The sequence below is a fragment of the Garra rufa genome, unplaced genomic scaffold (genome assembly GCF_049309525.1).
Source record: "Garra rufa unplaced genomic scaffold, GarRuf1.0 hap1_unplaced_821, whole genome shotgun sequence".
NCBI classification, from domain to species: Eukaryota; Metazoa; Chordata; class Actinopteri; order Cypriniformes; family Cyprinidae; genus Garra; species Garra rufa.
In genome coordinates, this window is record NW_027395086.1 from 1 (window position 1) to 9,933 (window position 9,933).

General features: G+C 37.2%; 1 pseudogene; it reads right to left on the bottom strand.

The window, feature by feature from the left end:
* Window positions 1-571: 571 nt before the first annotated feature.
* Window positions 572-9,655, bottom strand: LOC141317360 (protein sidekick-2-like; annotated as a pseudogene).
* Window positions 9,656-9,933: the final 278 nt, after the last annotated feature.

Genomic DNA, 9,933 nt, shown 5'->3' on the forward strand with positions numbered 1-9,933 from the left:
CCAGCAGAAAAACAGTGTCTGAATGTTCTCCAGTCCGCGCGCTGGGGTGGGCGAACACAATCCTAAGTGTCTAAAGCTCTCATGTCAGATGTGACATGCCGGACGATCAGCATGAATTATAGATCATCAAACATGCTGGCTGTTTTAGTCAAGCCTCCTGCTGGCGGATGGGGTAAATTGATCTCAGGTGATTACAAAGACCTTTCTAACATGGACTGCGCACACACACACACACACACACACACACAGGGCGGTGCGCACTCGGGCGCAAACTCTGTCAATCATCCAAGGTCATCAATAAAGGCCTTTTGTCCACTTTGTCTAATTGGCTCCCATGTTGCCGGCTTCCTCTCTAGCCTTCAATCACATTTAGTGTAAAGTCAACAGGGGTTCTTATTATAACAGACTTTATCAATGAGACTTTGTGCAGTAAACACTCCTGGAGTGTTTCTGCAAGTTCCAGAGTAATTATACTACAGCATTGTACTCTATTTCTGTAAGGTATAATAGCCTGTCTGTGAGAAAGTAGGCTATTAAGTTGACTCTGATCCACAAATGAGGAGAAGATTACATGCGGCTGCTGGGGGGGATCTTGCGCCCGTCCCTGAACCATGTGATCCCAGGCCGTGGAAAGCTGTGGATTTGTGGGGGAAGATCAACGCCGCCTCCCCTTGGGACACCACCTGAGACCGTTCTCCCTCCACAAAGCCTTCCATGTCTGAGAAACAGAGAGAAAGGAAGCACACATCAGAAGGAAAATAAAAAGAAAGAGGACAAAACAAGAACAGGGACATTGTGACCCATTGTGACAGATAACACGAAGTTCCAATCTTGTGATATGACTATTTTAGCAGCTAACAGTTAAGGTATCATCTTCTGTGTTCTGTTCGGTCTTGCACACAGCTGAGTGTACAAGTCTTTCAAAGTATACTCCTGACTGTGATTGTGGATAGATGGCTACATGGACCATTCTTGTTAAATGTTTAGATGGCTTGCATGTACTGTTGCCCATGCAATCCACAGACAGCTTCAAAGAGCTCTACACGATCCCAGCGAAGGAATAAGCATCTTGTATAGTGAAATGATCGGTCATTTTCTAAAATAATGTAAAATTATTTAACTTTAACCACAAATGCTCATCTTGCACTAGCTTGACCTCCCACATTATGTATCATGCATCCATGGAATGTTTTAATGGCATTTTCTTTTCCATATATTGCATATTAAATATTGTTTATAAGCACAGCTGCTTTGTTTACAATGGTAACCAAGGAAACTCTATATTGCTGATGTTCCATAAGCATCACCTGTTGTCAGAGAATAAATTTGCATTTTCATTCAGTCCATCTGCTGTTTTTATTTTTTGCAGGTGTTGTGTGTAGCAGAATTTCACAAACTAAAAGCCAGACCATTCAGTTTTCACTTTAAACCTTAAAATTATAGTCTAATTCAAATAAAAAACAACAGCTCATGCTGCATGTACTGTAGGTAGCACTACTGTCTGTTCAGTTCAATCATTCCGCTAGGTAAGACCCTTATTCATCAGCTGGGATCGTGTAGAGCTCTTTGAAGCTGCATTGAAACTGCAATTTGGACCTTCAACCTGTTGACCCCCATTGAGGCCCACTATATGGAGAAAAATCCTGGAATGTTTTTCCCAAAACCTTAATTTCTTTTTGACTAAAGAAAGAAAGACGTGAACATCTTGGATGACTTGGGGGTGAGTAAATTAACAGGGAATCTTTATTCTGGAAGTGAACTAATTCTTTAAAACAAGAATGGTGAGTTCAGATGTTTTCAATTAGCAACGTAGAAATGTTTCAGGTTGTAGATGCACTGGTCGACCGGTTATTAATCAAACCCAGTTTTATTTTATTCTGGCTGATCTCTATTCCAGAATTGCATGCAAACTGTATTGCAGTCCTTTCCCAAAATGTAATTTGTGTGGAATTCGTATAAAATCTGTAAAGAGTTCTGTACCAGACAGATCAAGCTCACTGTTTGCAATGCTCGAAATATAGGAAGACAAATATGCGGGGGTTTATATGAATGCATCTCTGAGAGGAACTAGCCATCTTCAGAAATGTTTTGATGGCATTTTCTTTTCCTCTTACCTCCATATAATGCATATCAAAGTAGTGTTTACAGGCACAGCTGCTTTATTTACAGTGGTAACCAAGGAAACTCTATATTGCTGATGTTCCATAAGCATCACCTGCTGTAAGAGAATAAATTTGCATTTTCATTCAGTCCATCTGCTGTTTTTATTTTGTGCAGGTGTTGTATGTAGCATAATTTAACAATTTAAAGTCAGGCCATTCAGTTTTCAATTTAAATCTTGAAATTATACAGTCTAATTCAAATAAAAAACAACTGATCATGCCACATGTATGTAACACTACTGTCTGTTCAAAATAAATGGAAAAAAAAATCCTGTTGTAGAACTCGTACCGAACTGTGACCCTAAAACTGAGACTTTTGTGTAGTGTTACAATATATAGAAAGTGGAGTGAAAAGCGGACTAAGGACAAAGTTTCGGCCTTAGTCCTACCCCAGCTAACAAAAATGTTATAAGAACACTTTGCTAAAGTTCCCAATAAGTTATAAATTATTACATGCTCAGTAAACTTTTAAAACATCCAGTTTTTCTTGGTTATACACTACCAGTCAAAAGTTTTTGAACAGTAAGATTTCTAATGCGTTTTTTAAAGAAGTATCTTATGTTTACCAAGCCTGCATTTATTTGAAATATTTGTACTATTTAAAATAATAGTGTTCTATTTAAATATATTTTAAAATGTTATTTTTTTCCTGTGATCAAAGCTAAATTTTCAGCATCATTAGTCTTCACTGTCACATGATCCTTTAAAATATCATTCTAATATGCTGATTTGCTGTTTAAAGGTTGTATCAGCGATTTCTAGCCTAAAACATAAAGTGTCAATTTCAGCTGACCTTTCTTCACGATCCGCTCGCTGCCTGCCCCATAAATTGTCTGTGAAAAAAACGCGTCTCTCTGGTCAGCCTAGGGTCCGAGATATGCCAAAAAAACAATCGGCACTACCAACCTTTCCACACATAAACAAACAGTGTTCCAACCAATCAGCGTCAGGGGTTTGGTGTTGTGGACTTTCCTACTGGTGCAGGGATGTGAGGGAGGCGGAGCGAAAGTCCACAACACCAAACCCCTGACGCTGATTGGTTGGAACACTGTTTGTTTATGTGTGGAAAGGTTGGTAGTGCCGATTGTTTTTTTGGCATATCTCGGACCCTAGGCTGACCAGAGAGACGCGTTTTTTTCACAGACAATTTATGGGGCAGGCAGCGAGCGGATCGTGAAGAAAGCTCAGCTGAATTTGACACTTTATGTTTCAGGCTAGAAATCGCTGATACAACCTTTAAGAAACATTTATTATTATTATTATTATTATTATTATTGTCAACATTTAAAACAGTTCAGTACGTTTGTTTCAAGGTTCTTTGATGAATAGAAAGATACAAAGATCAGCATTTATCTGAAATAAAATCATTTTGGGGGGAATTTTGATCAAAAACTGATGATAAAGACATTTATGAACTTTCTATTCATCAAAGAAACCTGAAAATGTGACCAGAGTAATGATGCTAAAAATTCAGATTTGAAGTCACAGGAATAAATTACATTTTAAAATATATTCAAATAGAAAAGTTATTTCAAATAGTAAAAATATTTCTAAATTGTACTGTTTTTGCTGTACTTTATGAAATGAATGCAGGCTTGGTGAGTAGAAGAGACTTCTTTGAAAAATATTAAAAATCTTTTGACTGGTAATGTATATGAATGTTAAGGGAGCATTGCATTTTATCGTTTTGCTAACATTATGAGAATGTTACAGTTGAATGTTCCCTGTTAGATGGATTTTAAAAAACATTCTATGAATGATGCACATAATTTCTTTGTGCTACTGATTTTAGAACATTATTAAAGACTAAAGACTAGATTAACTTGAACAAACATTTAATTAACATTACAGGAAGAACATTTGTTCATATCTTTCAGAGAACCTTGCCAGAAAGTTAAAGAATAAGCTAAAAAATATGACGTGATAAGTTTCTACCATCAGCTTTTCTAGATGTTAATTTGCCTGTGCTAAATTAATAAAGTAACAAAACTGTCAATCAAAATGTTTCAGATTCCTTGAACCTAGGGACTAAATTTCGTCTTGCACTGTTTGCACTAAAACTCAAATCATTATCACTTATCTAAAGGTGTAATCACATTTACCATTATTGAACCAAATCCAATCATTTAAATAAGAATGATACGACATTTTGCATGAAGAAAGCAATTGCTGACATGGATTTCGCAATTTGTTTAAGTTGATCACAAGAATTTGCTACGTTGACCAACAGAAAGCAGCTTGGTTTGAAAGTAACTTCTGTGAACAGTGCTTCATGTAATTGACAATTACCTTTTTTGGTCTGTTTGCGAAATACTGCTATTGCTATATGATTTCTTAAGTGATCAAACTAAGTTTTAGGATTTCCTGTTTACATTCTTAAAAATAAAGATTCCAGAATGGTGTTTTTGCAGTGATGCCATAGAAGAACCATTTTGAAGGACATTTTTAAAATCTAAAGAACCTTTTCAGCATCTGAAAGGTTCCATGGATGTTTAAGGTTCTTCATGGAACCATCAATGCCAATAAAGAACCTTTATTTTGAAGACTGTATATTCTGTTAGGATACGATATGACACTTACAGGCGACCTGGACTTGTGAACTCCTCTGCATCAGAGCTCCTACCCTGTTCCTGACGATGCACCTGTAGAAGCCTGCATGGGAGCGATCCAGCGACGGAAGTACATACCTGGTGAAAGAAAATCAGAATCCCATCAACCATTGTTTGCTACTTTTCATACTCGCAGCATGGGAGCTTGCAGCAAGCCCAAAGCACTGGCTATAACAAATGGCCTTTGATTCAAAAAAAGCTATTTATTGGTCCATAATTAATCATACAGTCCTTGCTTCTATTTGAGTGCAGATCAGGCCACAACACTCAGCCAGCTCAGGGTGTTCATGGGTAACCTGTTGAAACAAGAACCCTTATCAACAATAGATAGGAGTCCTCAGGCAGCTCTGGTGCTGCGATCACAACAAAACATAGGAGTGGCCATTAACACTTCAGATAAAACAAAGGAGCGAAATATTTATGTGGATGTGGGCAGAGCTGGATTATGGATAGGGCCAGTGCCCTGGGGCTTCGAACTAACAGAGGCCTACAAGACATCAGGTTGGATGACCCGAAACCATCAAAGGAAGCTGAAAACTAGAGCTGCATATGATGTAAGCTGCCTGCTTGCTGACCACTGGGAGACCCGGGACCCTTGTACAGAATGAATTGACTAATTGGTCCCCCTTACCACTTGCAATGAAAATCAGCCAGACCTAGTTTTGCATGTTGCAATAAAATGCATGTTATATGTTTTCGTTCATCTTCGGAATAAAAATTAAGATATTTTTGATGAAATCTGAGAGCTTTCTGACCCTGAATAGACAGCAAAGCAACTACTACGTTTAAGGCACAGAAATGTACAGTTGAGGTCAAAAGTTTACATACACCTTGCAGAATCTGCAAAATGTTAATTATTTTACCAAAATACAGTAAGAGGGATCAAACAAGATGCATGTTATTTTTTATTTAGTGCTGACCTGAATAAGATATTTCACATAAAAGATGTTTACATACAGTTCAGAAGAGAAAATAATAGTTGAATTAATACTGTAATACCTAATACTGTGTTGTTACCTGAATGATTCACAGCTGTTTTTTTGTTTTTGTTTTTTTTTTAGTGATAGTTTTTCATCAGACCTTTGTTTGTCCTGAACAGTTAAACTGCCTGCTTTTCGTCCAAAAAATCCTTCAGGTTCCACAGATTTCTTTGGTTTTTCAGCATTTTTGAACCCTTTGTATTTGAACCCTTTCCAACAATGACTGTATGATTTTAAGATTCGTGTTTTCATATTGAGGACAACTGAGGGACTCATACACAACTATTACAGAAGGTTTAAATACACACTGATGCTTCAGAAGAATGTGAAAATCAGGGTAAATGTAACTTATTTTGTTTTCTGGCAAACATGGTCGTATCTTCTGTAGCTTCAGAAGGGAAGTACTAAATGACAAAAATATGATATTTAGGAAAAATAAGAAAAATGTACACATCTTCATTCTGTTCAAAAGTTTACACCCCTGGTTCTTAATGCATCGTTTTTCCTTCTGTAGCATCAGTGAGGATTTAAACCTTCTGTAATAATTGTATATGAGTCCCTCAGTTGTCCTCAGTGTAAAAAGATGGATTTCAAAGCCATACAGTCATTGTTGGAAAAAAATGCTGAAAAACTAAGAATTTGTAGGCATGAAGGATTTTCCTGAACAACAATGGGCAGTTTAACTTTTCAGGACAAACAAGGGACTCATGAACAACTATCACTAAACAAACAAACAAACAAAAAAACAGCTGTGGATCATTCAGGTAACAACACAGTATTAAGAATCAAGTGTATGTAAACTTTTGCTCATTTTTATAAATTCAACTATTATGGACCATATGTAAACGTCTTTTATATGAAGTATCTTATTCAGGTCAGTACTAAATAAAAATCATAACATGCATTTTATATGATACTTTACTTATTTTAGTAAAGTAATTAACATTTAGCAGATTCTGCAAGGTGTGTGTAAACTTTTGACCTCAACTGTAGTAAGGACATCATTAAAATGTGACATCGGTGGTTATTTTTGTGCAAAAAGAATTCAACTTCATTCAACAATTTCTTTTCCATTCCATGACAAAAACAGTATTATTTATAACATTATAATGAATTTGGATGCCCACCATGACACTCACTATGAGAAATACCACAAGCAGAATGATACAAACAGTGAAACAGTTGGAGTTCCAATATCACTACAATATTGCACTCCTCTCAGCCAATCAGATTCGACGACCAATGACGTGTTAGTTGCACTGCTGTCCATGCAGGGACAGAAAGCTATCGGATTTTATTAAAAATATCATAATTTGTGTTGTAAAGATGAACGAAGGTCTTACAGGTTTGGAACAACGTGAGGATGAGTAATTAATGACAGAATATTAATTTTGGGAGAACTATCCTTTTAATGTTAAACTCTTCCGCTTTTCTTACAGTGGACATAACCTAAGTCTCCATCCTGTTCATTACTCAACGTCATGCTGGTCCAAACCTGCATGGCTTTCTTTCTCTTTTGAAACACAAAAAAAGCCACATAGGTCTGGAATGATATGACATTGGAATGAAGGTAAATGACAGAAATATTCCATTAAGATGATTGTGGGTTTTGTAGTTACCTTGGTCAGTTAATGTAAAATGAAGGGTCTTGGATATGGTTTATTCATGCACTTTGAACGTCTGTGATCGTAGTCATGTATGCTATTGAAACAAAAATGAAAACTAGGCCGCCATCAAGAAAACATAAAATACGCGAGTGTGTTTTTACACCTACGCACACTGCTTCAGTCACGAGCCTGTGGCAAGACCTATTAGTTAAATGGAGTGATAAAGAGAGAGCTGAGCATGTGGGCAGTGGCGCTTTTACTCAACCAGTCAATGCTGCCTCATTTTTACACCGCCAGCTCTTTTTCCGATACTTTAGTTTTCCTGCTTTTTTTTTTTGATTGGTGGACGTGAGGAATAGAAAGAAGAAAGCCCCAACTCGCTGAAACAGAAACTATGCAAACACACACACACACACACACACACACACACACACACACACATATACATACATCAGTGTCTGAGACGTAGAGAACTGCTGGGAAGTTTCAGCCACCAGGGATCTTTTGGAGATGCTCTGTGGACTGCGTCAGAAGTGCTGCTATTGTCTTGACTGACAGGCAGAAAAGCCGTAGTGAGCAAGAAGGCCAAAAAACGTCTGACTCGACCCCTACTTAGACTGAACACTGCGGGGTAGCTTAGACTTTTAGCTATTAGGACGTCTTATAATGCAAAGGCAAATATGAAAGAGTCCATCTGGAGTCCTGTGGTCAGCAGGCACAAAGAGTGCAGGAAAAGAATACAGCCAAGCCACCTCACTGCGACCAAAGAAGAGAGAGAAAGGGGGAAAAAAAACACTTTGCTTTTTCAAATATAAATATTACATAGCTCTTGAAGCTATTGAAAATAATTCACAAGGTACTCGGCAACCTGCTCTTTTTTGATGGATAATTCTGCACTGCCTTCACCAGGGATACAACATTTATGCAGAATACATAAAACAAAACATGGACGACAGGGATCGCTCAAGAAATACATCTCATTCTCATTTAATGTGAGCTGAGAGGCAATATGAGTGTGATTTCATGGCTGTGGAGGGAATGAGGCGCTACAACTCAAGAGGATTACAATCCACAAACGCTTCCGACTCACTAAAAAGAAAGAAGACATCATTTAAATAAATACCAGACAAACTGAATGAAATTTGTCGCAAGTGAAACTGTGGTTAATGTTCTATTTGTGATAATGATTAAGCTGTCTAAGTGATAAATGCGTGTTTCTCAACTACAGGCACTTTTGTGACCCAGGGGTTGTTGTTGTTGTTGTTGTTTTTTTTATTCAAACTAAGATTTGAATTTTTTAGATTTGTTATATGAAGGTCATATTAAAACAGGCTTTGAAACTTTTTATCAGGCCTTCATTGTTTTCTTTTCTACTCTTTAAATGCCTTTTATGAATATATTTTGTTGTTTTGTACTTCTCCCTGACATTTAATCTTAAAGTATGAAAATTCACTATAAAGAAAATGTTTTCATTGTGCATCATAGCTTCTACAGATTTGTCACATAAAAAATATATATCCATCTTTTTTCCGTAAACTTAATGGGTCTGGCTTGCAGTGTCATTCACAGCTTGTTTTGCCACTTGATATTGCTAACTGGTGTGTCTTGACATATTATTTTAATGTGCTATCTTAATTATAAACACTCTGGTTCATAGTGCAAACAGTTTTACCATTTATGATAAACCAGAACACACTGACAGAAATCGACTTACCTCTGCATTAAAAAAAAAAATGAGGTGGATATATTTTGTGCATTTAGGAAACATGAACTAGTAGCCACACAAAAGTGTTTCAGATTTGTTCTTAAAACGTCATTTTTGACTAAAACGGAAAAAACTCTTTTGTTTAAATGTCAAAATTAAAATGCCATTTCCATCTCCATCTCTATTTCCACCACAAAATGTTATTAAAAATCCAATGCATCATTTGAAACATGACATTGTGCTGGAAATGTTCTTGACTTTCAAAACAACAACAACAACGAGTCTATGTTTAGAAGTGCTGAACATTATTAGTGCACAAATTAAATAAACTAGTGAGAGTGTGAAAAGTGCATTACTGAAATGTCTACAGGGTCAAAAGTGCTTATAGTTGCTAAGACACTCATACAGCAGTGGGAAGATGGTAAGCGTCACCTGTACTCCAGGGAGAAACGCGTCAACTCAGTACCATTGTAAAGCCATTTAAACTCCAGAGGCCAGCTGCCCTCAGCCATGCAGGTGAGAACCAATCGGTTCCCTTCCAGGTGGATTTGGGTTGCCACCGGCTCCATCTTGAAGTAGGGTGGGACATCGTCTGGAGGGAGAGACAGCAAGAGAGAGAGAGAGAAAGAAAGAGGCTTAGCATGTTTCACTCAAGTAGGACATGTTCCTGGATCAACATACTTGTTAGTCCAGAGACAACATTTCTTTCAACCAATCCGATGTAAGGGTGAGATTTACAGTAAAGCTTAGGGCTGAGGTTACATTTACATGTATTCATTTTAGCAGAAGCTTTTATCCAAAGCGATTTACAAACCGGAATAATACAAGGAGATTAATCCAAAGGAGAAAACAATACATGTAGCTAGCAGT